The sequence below is a fragment of the Neophocaena asiaeorientalis genome, unplaced genomic scaffold (genome assembly GCF_003031525.2).
Source record: "Neophocaena asiaeorientalis asiaeorientalis breed wild unplaced genomic scaffold, Neophocaena_asiaeorientalis_V1.1 scaffold177, whole genome shotgun sequence".
Taxonomy (NCBI): Eukaryota; Metazoa; Chordata; class Mammalia; order Artiodactyla; family Phocoenidae; genus Neophocaena; species Neophocaena asiaeorientalis.
In genome coordinates, this window is record NW_020172779.1 from 9,954,775 (window position 1) to 9,970,109 (window position 15,335).

At 39.0% G+C, this 15,335-nt stretch overlaps 1 long non-coding RNA gene across 6 annotated transcripts in view; it reads left to right on the forward strand.

The window, feature by feature from the left end:
* Positions 1 to 4,109: 4,109 nt before the first annotated feature.
* LOC112397199 (uncharacterized) overlaps positions 4,110 to 15,335 on the forward strand; it is a 56,967-nt gene continuing 45,741 nt past the window's right edge. Inside the window, exons 1-3 of one of the 6 annotated variants that reach the window (XR_003002756.1) lie at positions 4,110 to 4,568; positions 8,244 to 8,371; positions 8,478 to 8,563. This is a non-coding gene — a long non-coding RNA (uncharacterized LOC112397199). The other 5 variants (XR_003002755.1, XR_003002753.1, XR_003002752.1 and 2 more) reach the window with 5 other exon arrangements.

Consider the following 15,335-nt stretch of genomic DNA (forward strand, 5'->3'; position numbering starts at 1 on the left):
CCCATGATTGTATTTATATGTAAAGGTTTAGAAATATTCTTTGCAGGTTTAGAAGTGTTTTTTGAAATATTGATACAACAGGCTGTGCTGTCTAATTTGATACTCTATCTCTTCATTTAATATATAATCCACCATCCCTGTGCTCAGCTCTCATTTTCTCAATAGAGAAACTCATCTGCTTTCTAGAGCCCAAATCCTCCACTTCTGTTATTGCCTTCTCACTTGTGATGCAACTAGTAATGGGATCAGCTCCATATTCCATTTCCGAAAAATGTCACAGGCCAATATGGATCCCTACGCACAAGTCATAAGTGAATGAGGAACAACAGACTAGGAAGAACATCTCCAAACGCAACCAAAACTATGATTGAATTGTACACGGCCCCTTGGAACTAAATAGTTGCAAATACAGTTCTGTATGTTATAGTTTTGAGGTCAGACCTGAGCTTCTTTCCTCCAGGTTTGCCCACAGAGATGATATATGGGGAATTTAAAGGAGAAACGTCAAACAAAAAGGAGGACATGCAGCCATATTAAAGAAAAGCTCTCCTTGTTTTTAGCTGGAGGGATCACCTTCTAATTGTATCCTTTTACTTTCTCATATATAATATAACCACCCTTTTCTTGGAAAATGACACCAAAGCAGTTGATTTTGTTTTCATCAATCAAGGTGACCCAATCCATTTGGTTTTCAAGGGGCAGAATAATACATTTATAACAATAAATCAGGTGCAAAGACTAAAATGTAGGTCTGCAGTCATGAGTAGGGGAAGCAACGCGTGCACTTCTGGATGTTTGTGTTCTCTAGACAGAGGCTAATCACTGGAGCTGGGACTTAATGCTTCAGCATCCATATCTCTTTGGGAACACTCTTTATTCTTGTTTGAAAGCATAGACTGAGAAGTGAAACTTAAGCTCCTTTTACAAAGCCCTATTTAATCAGGCCTCTTGCTTATCTGCAGGCATAAGCTAGCCTCCCCAGAGCTGAAACTTCCTTTGTTTTCCAGGAGATAGAAATGTTTACCCTCCCACTTCCCTCTTCACAGGGATGTGGCTCAGGAACTGCAACACACTGCATCTTAAATGATAGGTAGAATGAATGCTATTTCTAGAAATAGCTTCTCCATCCCAAGGTTAAATTACTATTCACTTTATGTTTTTCTTTAGCTACTTGGATAAAAAATGTTGAATCTTTTTGAGTGAAATAAGGTGGTAATTCTATTCCTTGCAATCCATTAGTCAGTTGATCCACTAACATTTGCTGAGTACTTTCCCGAACTGGTGGGACATTTTTATCGGATGTAACACCTTTGTGTAGACTTGAGACTGAACTTGGACTTTCCAGTCTGCACCAGTATTTGTCTATTGGTCCCCATACCCGCACCACAGTTTTAATACTTTGAGTTCGGTTTCTTAACCTCAGCACCATTGGCATATTGGGCTGGATAATTCTTTGTTGTCCAGGGAAATCTTGTGCATTGTAGGATGTTCACCTGCATCCTTGACCTTTACCTACTGAGATCAGCAGCACATCCCCCACCCTCAACCCAGCTCACCAGTAACAAGCAAAAATGTCTCAAAGTCATGATCAAATATCCTTTTGGGGAAAAAACTATCCCCAGTTGAGAAGTCTGCTTTAGCTTAATCATACGTTTTATGTTAGATAGGATAAAGCAATTCTTATTCTTCCTTTCTCCCCCCTCATCAGATCTCAGCTATTCTCATACATTTATTATTCTAGTTAAATTTTAGACTCATTTTGCAAATATATTTAATTTATATATTATTTGGGGGGAATGGTATTTACAAATATTAATTATCCAATACAAATATATTTCCATTTATACTGTTTTTTTACATTCCAATTTGCAATTGGTTATATGTCTATTAGTAAAAATATTTTCAATTTGCCCTCCTTGTTTAATGCACATTATTACCCATGGGGCATGTAAATAAATTATTATTTACATCTCATAGATGAGACTCAGATGTTGATCACAAGAAGGTAGAACCCAAGGCTATCCACCTGGATTCTAGGGCCTTTTCTTTCACACTCTGCCTCATCTGAAGATATAAAATTGGAAAACAAGACAGGGAAGATATAAAAGATAGTGTGAGATATTTCCTACATTTAAAAGAAGAGTTGAAAACAAAATTTTATTTTTCAACGTGACGTGAGGGAAGATTTTCCTCACAGTTTGGAATATCCTAGCTTTCGTGCTTTCCCTCCTGGGCCAAAATCCCATAAATTTTCTTTAACGGATTTCCAGCTCAGTTTTGCAAACTCCAGAGATATACGCAGTTTGAATAAATTTGAAGATTGCCCCTTTACTAGCAATGCTTGAGGGAAACTCTGAGGTATTGGTATCCCATTCATTTGAATAGGGCTCTGATATTTTTGTTTAAAAGAGCAAGAGTGGGTAATAACAAGGTAAATTATATGGTCACAAATTGAAAGTCATTATGAGCCTAAGACTTTTGACCTTCCCCCTCTCTTTCTCTCTCTGCCTAGATCCTAGGAAAGGAGGAATAACCTGGACAACAAAATCACTGTGCCCTTAGATTTTCTGACAAAAATTCACTCCATAAATATTACCAGTGCATGATCATGAAGAGGAGATTAGTTTCTTTTCCTTCTGCCTCAGGATGTGTCTACCAGGGACTTAGTTTGCTAAAGTAGGATGCAAAAGATTAGGAGGGGTCACAAACAGTAGTGTACCTGCCCATTGAGGCGGGGCAAGCTCGGGTAGACAGATCAGCTGGAGAGGAAGCAAGATGGTCCAGACCATAGGACAATATAACATCTGAGAACATGTAACAGACTATAGGGAAGGTCTAGACTAATGGCTGGGATTAGACAGGATATAAACTCAACACAAGTTAACAAGGGCATGTCAAGAGAAAATGATTGAAAATGCAGTGGTCCAGCAGCATCAGGGGAAACTGTTCACAAATAACCAGGTTCCAGTCTCTGAGCTAAGTTCAAGGGCAGAGAGGGAAAGGAGTTAGGAAGGACTAAGGATAATATGACAGAACACTAATTAGAGTTTTATAGGAACCACATGATTGAAAGGAGAAACTGGCTCAAGGAACGTGTCAAAGACTCAATTACCTGCCGTGGAGAATGAGATCCCAGATCAGTAGCCAATATTTCTTTATTCTCTATCTTTATGTGCTGGATGGACTTGCTTTCATTACACCACAGGAGAGGGTTTATGCATTAAATTGACAAATGATTTTTGAGCACCCACAATGTGTGTACCGGGTGATGGGAATTTAGTAGACACAATAGAAAGACATCCTGCTGTCATGCAGTTTATATTCTAATAAAGGGAGAGAGACAAGAAACATACTAAATAGATAAAATATACAGTATGTTTGAAAGTAATAAGTGATATGAAAAAAATGGTGTAGGGTAAAAAGGACTAAGAGTGCTGAGTGTCAGATCGAAATAAATACGGATTTAGATAAAGAGAGACTTTATTTAAAATGATTATTCTAATAGGGAGAATGTTTTGATCCCAGAAATCGGCAAGTCTCTCAAAATTAAACCAAAAAAGGCTTTTCTTTTTTGGAGAGTGGGGAAGAACTGACAGGAAATCTGTGGGTAGCAGGGCAAGTGGGTGAATAGGGTGGGGTGAACAGGTGGCGTCACTGGGCTGTTTGAATGGGGAAATGTTTTTCTGTGTGGTTAGCAGGTTCTCAGAATGTTTTGTGAAGAAGGGGATATTCTGCACCTTAGTGGTTTAGTGCTTGCTGAAAATTGAGGGCAAGCCACAGTTCAGGCACTTGTGGGCAGCAGAGGAACCTGAAGTTCAATGGTTATCATGGGCCATTGTGAGCACCTGGTCACAAGGGAGAGTGTTTATGTATAATGTTAAATAGGGTGGCCACAGATGGGCTCATGGAGAAGGAGACATATCAGCAGAGCTGAAGTGAGAAAGCAAGGACTTGAAAGCAACGAGGGGGCAAAGCGTGCTGATACTGGGAGAGAGGCATTCGTGGCAGAAGGAAAGGCTAGTGCAAAGCACTGAGGTGAGAGTATAGCTGATGTGTTTGAAAAATAGCTCCACGGAGTATATTTTCCAAAGATTGCCCCATTATCTCCCATCCCACACGCTCCTTTGCAATGAGACTTTGCCCCCATTCCCATGAACAGGTGGAGTTTATTTCTCCAGGTCCTTAAATCCTGCCAGGCTCTATGACTGCTTAAACCAATAGAATATGGCTTCAGTGTCACTGTGCCAGTTGCAGGTGTGGCTCTTAGCTGGCCTGGAAATTTCTACTTCCTGCCTCTTTAACACTTGCTCTCGTGAGGCTGACTCTCAGAACACTGACTGTCCCCTGGCTGTCATGCTGTAAGAAGTCCGAGGCACACAGAGAGATCACATGGAGGGGCGCTGGTCCACAAGCCCAGCATCAACTGTCAAACATAGAACTGAGGTATCTTGGATGCCCTGGTCTTTAAACCTTCAGATGACTTCAGACCCAGCTGACCATGCACTGCAACCGTACAAGAAACCCGAAGCAAGAATGCCCAGCTGAAGTCAACCTACAGAGCCACAGAGGTGACAACAAAACTTAATTTGGGGATTCTGTTATGGAGCAATAGAGAACTGAAATAAATAGGAAGGAGGGCATTGTAGCTAGAGGGGAGTGAACAGGAAGGAAATATTAGTAGGAGATGAGGTCAGAGAGGAACATGGGAAGTCCAATTGTATATTTCTTCATAAAGACTTTGGGTTTTACTCTGAGTGAGATGGAGGGCTGTTGCAGGGTTGTGAAAGAGAAGTGACGTGACCTGACTTAAACTGTCAAAGGATCTCTCGGGCTGCCATGTGGGCAAGCAATTGCAGGTACTGCTGTAACAATCCAGAGGAACAATGACGATGGCTCAGATCATGTTGGCGGACGGGTGGGAGGTGAGAAGTTGGCATCTGTACATAGCTTGGAGGTAGAGCACAAAGGTGTTTCCTGACGATGGAGATGTGAGAGAATGAGATGGTCAGAAGTGCCTGGGATTCAGGAAGAGTGATGTTTTCACTCTTAGCTGAGATGAGGAATATTGCTGGAGGATCAGGCTTAAGGAGGAAGATTCAGAGTTCATCTTGGGATATACTAAATTTGAAACATTTATTGGACATCCCAGGGGAAATATCAAGTAGGCATTGAACACTATAGGTTTGAGCTAATGAAGGTGTCAGGATTGGAGATGTATGTATATATGGGAATTATCAGCACCTCGTTATTTTTTTAAAGCCATGAACTAATGGGGTCACCTAGGGTGTGAGTGTTAGAAAAGAAGAGGACAAAAAAGAAGAGGACCAGAGACTGATTCCTGAGGTATTCCAAGGTGAAGAGGCTGGGAGAAGACAGAGAGATAGCAAAATAGACTGAGAAGAAACAGTCAGTGACATAGAAGGAGAACCAAGAGAGGAAATGTCCTAGAAGTCTAGTGAAGGAAGTGTTTCCAGTAGGGAGGAGTCACCAGCTGGGTCAAATGCTGCTGACAGGTCAAATGAGAAGAGAGCTAAGTATTGACCTCTGCATGCAGCAATGTGTTCTCAGCCAAATCACTGCATTCTCCTTTCTCTCTGGTTATCCCCACACAAAGCTCAACATTTTTTGAGCATTTAGCTACGTCAGATACTTCCTAGCGCTTGGGATTACTAAGGTAAATGAAATGTTCTCTTAAGGAGTTTACAACCATCCAATGGGTTAAATAATATTTACTGCATAATTACTGTAAGACACTCTGCTACATATGATGAGGGATATAGACGCTGTATAGGACACAGATTTAACTGAATTGCAAACATTCGGCAGAAACACACAGACTGTTAAATTGCAGTACAAGCAAAACTTATAAGAAATGTCACATGGAGTGTCAGGTTTCAGTAAATGGCTGCAGATACTATAAGACTAAATGTTATATGATGAAGGGATAGGTCACCTCAGTTGGAAAAATCTGGAAAAGCTTCACGAACGGCACACAAATAGAAAAATGCAGGGGTGGGGATCATGTGGCCTAGGCATTGAAAGTAGGTAAGTTTGGAGAAATCAGAAAATAAATATAAAAAGTGAGCGCAACAAAATGGATGAGCCTGGAGGACATTATCCTAAGTGAGATAAGCCAGTCACAGAAGGACACATATTGTATGATTCAATTTATATGAGAAATTTAGAACAGTCAAACTCATAGAAGCAGAGAGAATGGTGGTTGCCAGGGGCTGGGAGAGGGAGGAACTGGGGAGTTGCTATTCAAAGGGCATAAAGTTTCGGTTATGCAGCCTAAGTCCTGGAGATCTGCTGTATGGCATTGCGCCTGCAGTTAATAATACTGCATTGTACGCAAAAACTTATTGAAAGGGTGGATCTCATGTTAAATATGCTTACTGCAATAAATAAATACAATAAATAAAAAACAGTAAGGATGCATCAGAAGTGTCTGTTTTAGGATAATCAATCTGGTGGTGGAAGTTAGGGTGAAGTGTGGTTGGGGGATGATGGGATTCAGGAATAGTATCACCGAAATGGATTGCTACGTAGGAGAATGCAGGTATTGTGAAGTCTTTTCAAAATAGACTTCTTGCGGAGACTTTCCCTCTTCATTGATGTATGTATTCTTGTACATTCATTTAGGGTAGTACATGTGTGTGTGTTTTGATGAGCATCTATTTCTTAATGCATTAATTCATAAGTACTCAGTTTTTGCTGCCAGGAATGGACTCCATTCATTTCACATTCTCGTTGTCATCAGTACTTAAGAATTTAATTGTAATGCTTGGGGTTTTCTGATATCCTACAACAAAAGGAATTTAATTTGTTTTAGGATTTTTCTCTTATTTTCTACTTATACAATCACATTCACAAACATTGATATTTCAGTGTCTTCTGAGTATGGTGCCTGACATATATCATTTTTCAAAAAATAAAAGTTTATTCTTATTTTTCTTTTCCCTTCTTTTTAGATGCCTGGAAAAATTACCCAGTAAATTTGTCAGATTTAGGTGCTTTAATTTTTTAAGTTGCTATTAACCTTTTGTATTGTTTTCAATCTCTTGATCTTATCCTGTAACTTAAGAATCTCTTTTTCTTCACATTCTCCGTTACTTAAAAACATTTACTGAGTACTTATTATGTAGGTAACCAAAACCTGAAGATAACCTACCCACCATCCCCACTAAGGTCTCAATCTACTAGGGAAGCCAGACACTGATTTACATCACTCTAGACACAATAAAATAATAGATATTATACAGGTACAAGGAAGTTGCTAGGTTTCTCATTTTTTATTCCAAGTTTTATTAATTGTTATATTTTTTAGTTTTTGATAAATCAGTTAAATCCAAATATATAAATTTTATGAATTTTCCAAAGCACTAGTAATATTGCTATCATATTAGCAGAAATCAATTTTATTTTATCGTTTTGTTGTTTTATTCATATTATGTTGTCATCTTTTCTCTCTTGATGGATTTTAAATATTTATTTATTTAATACATATTTGAGGGTAGTTTATTGTATTGGTATTCCCTTAGGAATAGTAATAGCATTAATTAGTACATTTTTGCTGATTAATTACTCTTTTGGCCCTATTGCCTATACTTTGAATGCATGTTTTCATTTTGTTATATTAAACATATCTCTGTAGGCTACAATTTCTTGTATTTTATTTTGAGGTTTAGAAGAGACTCTTTTAATAGAAACCACTAAGATGTTCACAATAATTAGTATATTGGACACATTTTAGATTTTTTCCTTTTATCCTACAAGCTTATCGTTACTATTCCCAGAGTTCTCTTTTTAGGCATCTATTATGTGTAATAGATGCTTTTAAGCCCTTTCCCTTTTACACTCATTTGAAGGATAACTGTAGCTCATCTAATTTTCCTTATATTGTAAAATATTAACGTGGATTTTTTAGAACTTTATTTTCCCTTCTATTTTTTTTTTTTCTGTTTTTAAATTAGCTGACTACTTCTACTCTCTGAGAAACAGGAATATAGGCAGCCATTCGGCCTAAACCTCTTTAGAAGATGATGTCATTTTTAACAAAACTGGCTATAAGTATCCTTAGGAAGTTCCAGTTGTCCTGATGGACATGTGGGTTACAGATCAATGGAAAGTGGGGTTCAGTCAATGATTATTTAAATTCTCTTCCAGCTGTTTTATCTACTATATGGAGGACACATTAGTATCCCTTCCATTCTGAGTTCCTTTTCAAAATGTGTAATCTACAGCATTAAACTGGACATCAGCACATACATTTCAGCTCACAGAGTGTACCTAAAGGAATTCTGGAGGAAGAACTGCCTGGCCACAAGGTGGACTATATTCTGACAAAAATCTCCTGTTGCAGGATATAGAGGTGAGGAAAAAAAGAAAGCACCTTTATTTGCTACTAATAGAAGGGTCAGCCTAAAAGGGCAATGACCCTGACATCTGGCAATTAGCAGTGGTTTTATATCTTATAGGTGCTTTGAGTTCTGGGGCTTGGTCATGAGACAAGTGGGCCAAGAAACAAGGATGTGACGTCGGGGCCAGGCAGATGCTCTCTAAGGTCAGTTAACTGTTTTCAATTTTCTGAGAAGTGAATTTGGAAGTTAGCCCTTTTCTCTTTTCAGAAAACGTGACAGAAATGTAAACAAATCTGGGCAAGTACCTTTTGTACAGTTTGTGGTTTGGAGCTAAGCAAGATAAATGGGTGGTGTGAGCCTGAGGCTTACAGCTCTGTTTTTGCAGGAAAAACCTTAGCCCTGGGCACTCTTCAGCACCTCCAGTATATACATATTCCACTGGGAGTCAGCTCAGCCCTACACGGACAACAAATCGCATCCATATAATAAGTGCCACCAAAGCAAGGGGGCGGGGCGGGGACAGATGCAAATCTCAGATGGCATTTTAACTCACCAAAGCCTAAAAGGGTCCCCGCATTTTCACTGCCCTTGAGCCTAGAAGTCAAAGGGAGAGGATGTCTTGTGGTATCTGTGAGTGATGGCATAAAGTCCAGAAGAAAGTTTGGAAGAACTGTGTGGAGATGCAAGAAAAATAATCTTGTGACAATTGATATAAAAGGGGAAACTACTGACCTAACACTGACTGTAGAATTCCTAAATTTATACCTCGTTTACAGTTCTAGCTTGCAGCTGCTAGGCAGGAAGATGGTCTTCCCCTTTCTCTCAGTTCACCTACCTCCTCTGATTTTTCTTACCGTGAAAGTGAATAATTACAATTCCTGGGAAGGTGAAATAATAGTCTAACGAAATGTATGGATTTGTACAACCATAGAGGGGGGAAGAATACACAGCATCATCTTGACCAAATATAATTTTATGACATGCTTCTCAAACTACCTGTGAAAAACGGATAGTTTTCTTTTTGAAACTTCTAACCCATCAGAGCTTGATTCTTTTGTAAAATATAATAAAAATGAATTACTAGAAAAATTATAAAAAGGCATAAAATGAAACTCTAAACTTTGTCATTGTTACTACATTCAAAAGTCATGAAGTTTTTCTGTCAGACTGTTATAAAAGTTTCTAAAGATTTACTCTCAATTTCTGTGCTCATCTTGTCATAGATAGATAAGAAAAAATTCACAGACTTGCTTTGGGTCGTGGACAGATTTGGAGTATCACTTTTACAAAGTTAAACAATCTGAGGGAATACTGTGATTAACCTTATTTATTTATTTATTTATTGGTACGCGGGCCTCTCACTGTTGTGGCCTCTCCTGTTGCGGAGCACAGGTTCCGGATGCGCAGGCTCAGCGGCCATGGCTCACGGGCCCAGCCGCTCCGCGGCATGTGGGATCCTCCCAAACCGGGCACGAACCCGCGTCCCCTGCATCGGCTGGCGGAGTCTCAACCACTGTGCCACCAGGGAAGCCCCTAACCTTATTTTTAAAGGCACATTTATTGAAATCTCTCTCTATAGCTCTGTATCTGTTATCTACCATCTATATCTATCTTTACCTTGTATATTATTGCTCTAGTTTCAAACTATACATTTGAGTTGAGTTGTGTTGTGTTGTGTTGTATTCTATTCTATTCTATTCTATCTTGTTCTAACCTATCCTATTCTATTCTATTTTATTCGTTTAACTCGTGTTTACAAGAGCATCTCTCACTAGTGGATCCCAAAACAATTGTTGGAAATCTGGGAAGAATGTGTGACCTTCATTATGCCTCTAACAATGAACTGTAACATGTTAAGAACTCTTCGAACTCGTGGGGAGTAGTCACTCGGTTTTGACTGATATGTTCATTTTATATTCGCTGATTGCAAATTTTTAAGTAAATGAAAAAAAGTCACATTAAAAAGTGAATCTGTTTATACTTTAGTCTTGGTGTCCTTTATTTGTAGAGATATTATAAAGATATTAATCTTTGGGGGTCATGTCTAAATTCTTTTGGATAGTCTTTGGTTATACCTTTAGGTTTTCACAATGATATGCCTAGTTGACCCATCAGTTTTCTTTAGATGCTTTACTGCTTCCTTTTTTTTAATCACAGTGTTTATTTTTTTAAATGATGTTTAGTTTTATTCTTAAATCATTTGTTATTTTATTTTTTTAAAGGTGAGGGACTTAGTTAATCTTTTTTAGGTCCTATGTATTATACCTGTTTTCTGTGTCCTACTAGGCCAAAATGAACATATCTGGGACCTTATGTTCATTGTGATTTTATCCTAGATTTGTGCTGACTTTCTAAACCTTGGACTTCTGCGGGACCTGTGTAAGATCATGTCCTTGCATTTGTAGGGGAGGAGAAAAAGAAAATCTTTTTCCCCTTCTAGGTTTTCTGCTAGGGCTCTCTAACAAAAGACAGAGTAACAAGAGAAAAACAGAAGTTCACTAACATGTATATCTCATAGATACAGTGGAGAGACTCAAGGGGTGGTTAGAACTTAAGCGTGGCAAGGGAACAGTACATTTTTAGAGAAGTGACAAGATAAAGGAAAAGGACTTTGGGTATCTAGGGGCAGCAAATTGTGTGAAAGCAAATATAAGGAAAACTGATAATGGTTAAAGACTAATTAGTAAAGTTTGTTATGTAGATTTCCCTAGCATCACCACCAGCCTAATAAGGAACTAAAGTTTCTCTGATGATTAACTTTTGTCCTTCCTGGTGCGGGGGCGGGGGGAAGGAAGACACCTTTGTAAATTTTCGTCTTGCTTTTAGGCAAATAGGGGGAGAACAGAGAGCATTTTTGTGTCTGCTCCTCAAATGCCTTTAGTTCGAAATAATACTTTGCCAAAGTGGCATACTTTGGGGTGGCCAAATTTGGCTACCCTTTACATTTAAGGTTGTCAACTTGAAAACTAGAGGAAGGCTTTGCTCTTTTAGTGTTGCTCCTAAGAAATATCAATGATATGTTAATATTAACATACATATGAGATTTAATATCTGGGATTTTTAAAGTAGAGTGCAATGAAAATCACATCTCCAGTTACATACAAGTAAATACAGGTCACAGAACAGAAACAAGAGTTAAAGAGTCAAGAGAAAGTGGAGAGGAAAATGTATATATAATTCCATTCTGAAACTAGACCTGGATTTAAGAAAAAATTAAATTACTCTTGTGTATAGCATAGTAATTAAGAGCATGCCATTTGCAGTGACATGGATGGACCTAGAGATTGTCATACTGAGTGAAGTCAGTCAGACAGAGAAAGACAAATATCCTATGATATCGCTTATATGTGGAATCTAAAAGAATGGTACAAATGAACTTTTTTACAAAACAGAAATAAAGTCACAGATATAGAAAACAAACTTATGGTTACCAAAGAGGAAAGGGGGTGGATTAAATTGGGAGATTGGGATTGACATATACACACTACTATATATAAAATAGATGACTAATAAGAGCCTACTGTATAGCACAGGGAACTCTACTTAACACTCTGTAATGACCTATATGGAAAAGGAATCTAAAAAAGAATGGATATATGTATATGTAAAACTGATTCACTTTGCTGTACAGCAGAAACTAACACAACATTGTACATCAACTATACTCCAATAAAAATTAATAAAAAAAAAAGAGCATGGATTCTGGAGCCAGACTACCTAAGTTCAGATCCATCTGACATCATTAACATAATCATGATTGGGGTCCAGTATCCTCCTTAAGTGTGAAATAAGTGGAGATAAAAATAAAACCTTCTGTATGGTGTTGTGAGGACTAAATGAGTTAATGCATTTAAACCATATAGAATAGTGGCCTGGGAGCTATGGATTTGAAGACGAATATGACATAATTTCTGCTCTTTGAGAGCTACCTGTTACTCTTATAAACAAAGCATAAAACAGTGCAAATTAAACACTCTAAGATGGACAAATGAGAGTGTAGATAGATGGGAATAAGCAGTGTGAGCATCGAGGGTTTTATTCAATAAATGAAGAAACTGAGGCTTAAAGAGTGTGTGATTTTCTTTTGATCTCTTAAGTAGCAAGACCAGCACTGATAATGCAACTTAGCCGGCCATCTCCAAGTAAAGAACCAGGACTCTTTCCTCTGTGCAGTGTGATCTCAGCTTCTCTACTTACTGGCTGTATGTCTTTGGGAATTGATTCAGCCTCTCTGAGTTTTAATTTCTGTGTCTATAAAACAGAGATAATTGTAGAACCTATCTCTGGGAATTGTGATGAGTATTTGAATGAGGTGATGTATATAAAGTGCTTTACAGATTGTCTGGCTCATAGCAAGCATTCAATATATCTTAACCTTTATTAACAGTCATATAAATATTTTATTTCATCCCAGTATTGCTTGTGGAGAGTAGATTACATACTTGGAGCCACATAGTCAAGATTAGTTCTATTACTGTATTCAATTTTTGCTTCTGAATAGAGTACATAAAACAGAAGCAATCCGAAATAATAAATACATAGAGATAAATACTACAATTACAAGGCAAAGCCTTCCAGAAGAAGTAATTCATTGTGAAACGAATTGACCTGAGTATTCCCCCTTTCTCTTTAAGCTTCCACGAGAGGCTATGATATGTTTCAAAGTACTCCAACATGTGAGCTTCAGAGAAAAGGAGAAGAAAAAAAGCATCTCTGGACAACTCAGTCTGTATAAAGTTCTTAGTGCAATTCCTGGCACAAAAAAGGTGTTCAATATAAGCTGAATTGCCTCTTTATGTGACGATTGGAAACATTTTCTATGCCCTCTCCACAAATACCCACTATCCTCAAACAAAGCATGTTTGTAAATTTTAAGGTCTGAGCAGTGCCAAAAAGGGAAAATTTCTCTGTGTGGCAGCATTTACGACCTTTATCGGCAAGAAATTTGTAATCAAATATCTAAAAATATATATATTAAGGGTTTGAACTGGTTTCAAAATGTGAAAAGTTAAAATTTTCAAAGCTTCCTTTTTGTGTTGTTTGAAAGATGATTGGGGGGTTGGAAACAAAGAAATTAGGGAACTCTGGGAAGCAAGAGTTCCAGTGAAAAAATCAGGATCCAGTGCTACAGTGCAAATGTGCTGTTCTGTAAGCTGTTCAGTGGCTGATCCAACATGCATTCACCAAGTCCTGGGGAGGCAGAGTACTCTGTGCTAGGCACTGGAGGTAGTCAGTGAACCTTTCAGGTTTCCACTGGAAAGACAAGATGTGCACTCACAAGTCAACCAAATGACGTTTTCCAAAGAATACAAAAATAATCCCATAATGAGGAATCACAATGCGGACTGTGATTCAGGCCAGATGAGAGGCATAGCGGTAAATTCTGTGAGTTATGGGAAGAAGAAAGTTCTGAGGTCTGTAAGCATCCAGAAGGCTTTATGGAAGAGGTGAGATCTTGGGCTAAAACTCAGGGGAAGTACAGCATCAGGAGAGGTGAGACAGAGGTCACTTAGTTTAAGCAGAGGTTGCTGCTATATAATGGGAGCAGGCAGGGCTATGCTTGGCACTCAGGAAGCCTACTGGGGCATCTCTTAGTACTTCCATGGTATGGCTCAATGAAACATGGCAACCAGGGACCCAGACTCCTCAGATGAAGACAAGTCAGGTGCACTGTGCGGGCACAAACCACAGCTTAAGGGGGGGGATGTAAAAGAGTGATAGAGAAGGAAGATGAGGGGAATTACTCATGACCTCAGGACCAAATGCAGCAGCAGATTAGCTTATTCCAACTTCCTTCTCATAAATTTTCCCCTAGAATTTGTGACCATCCAGAAAATGGAAAAATCTGTAAATGACAGATGAAGTGAAGTTAAAGTGCCCCACCCAGAGCACTTCAGATTCCTTTTACCAGCTCTGTGCATCCATCCTCTGGCCTCTTCATGCTTGCTATAGAGGACTGTGCCCAGGCACTGGGGCCCCTTTCCTTTATAGAGAGGCAGGAGTGCCTTCCAATCCCCTCAGGGAAGCTTGATGCCAATGCTTGGTTGACTATGGGAATACAATAGCCCCATCTCCTTTGTCTTAAGACAATACCTCCAGAGTGTAAGTTATGTTCTGGAGTTCTGCAGGATCCGGCTGCAGCTTGGGGCTTCATGGAAGTCATACCCTTGTTTGGTTCCTTTCTCTTCCCTCCTCTGCTTCTTCTCCCTTCCTAGTTTCTTATAGGAGCACTTCCTTAATACCTCCCTTGCATTAGGACCCTTGCCTCAGGGACTGCTTTTAAGATAACTGGGCCTAAAACTAAAGGGCACTTAAGGTGGGTGGAATCAAGGTTTAAAGGAGAGAATAATAATATGCATATTTAAGTTGCTTGAGGTAACTAGTTTCATTTAGGTACAAAAGGAGTGAATGAAAATTCTGGAGAAGAGTTTAGAAATCCGGTTATTTGATGGCACTTTGCAGGAATTTAATGAAGCTAAAGAATTCCTAATTCTTTTTGCCTGTGTATCAGCTGAGAGCCTATTGTACCTAGGCCCAACTGCCTAGGTTCAGCTGAACTATAATGAGGTCTGTATGAATGCATCTTGCAGTTTAGGACTTGACTGTTCAAAGTGTGGGTGAGAGACACTACCCGTGTTTCTCACCTGAGTGAGTCTCCTGAGGTCTCAATTGTTCAGGAAACTGCTTCATGCTATAAGGCCTCCCTCTGGCAAGGTAACATGCTAGACCTGACGTCAGGTGGGCTGTAAATGCCAGGGAATTAATATCCTCGGACTAGTTCTCCACTAATGGGAGTTAGTGCATTCACTATCCCAGATTTCTTACTGCTCAAGTGAGTCAGCTGTGAGGCATGTCCTACACCATCTCCTGGAGGTTGAGACCTGGTCTCCCACAATAGCATTCTCTTTTGGCTTTTTTTTTTTTATTGCCTGTCCCCATTCTCCAACCCCCTACTGATGTTTCCTGGGATCTCAT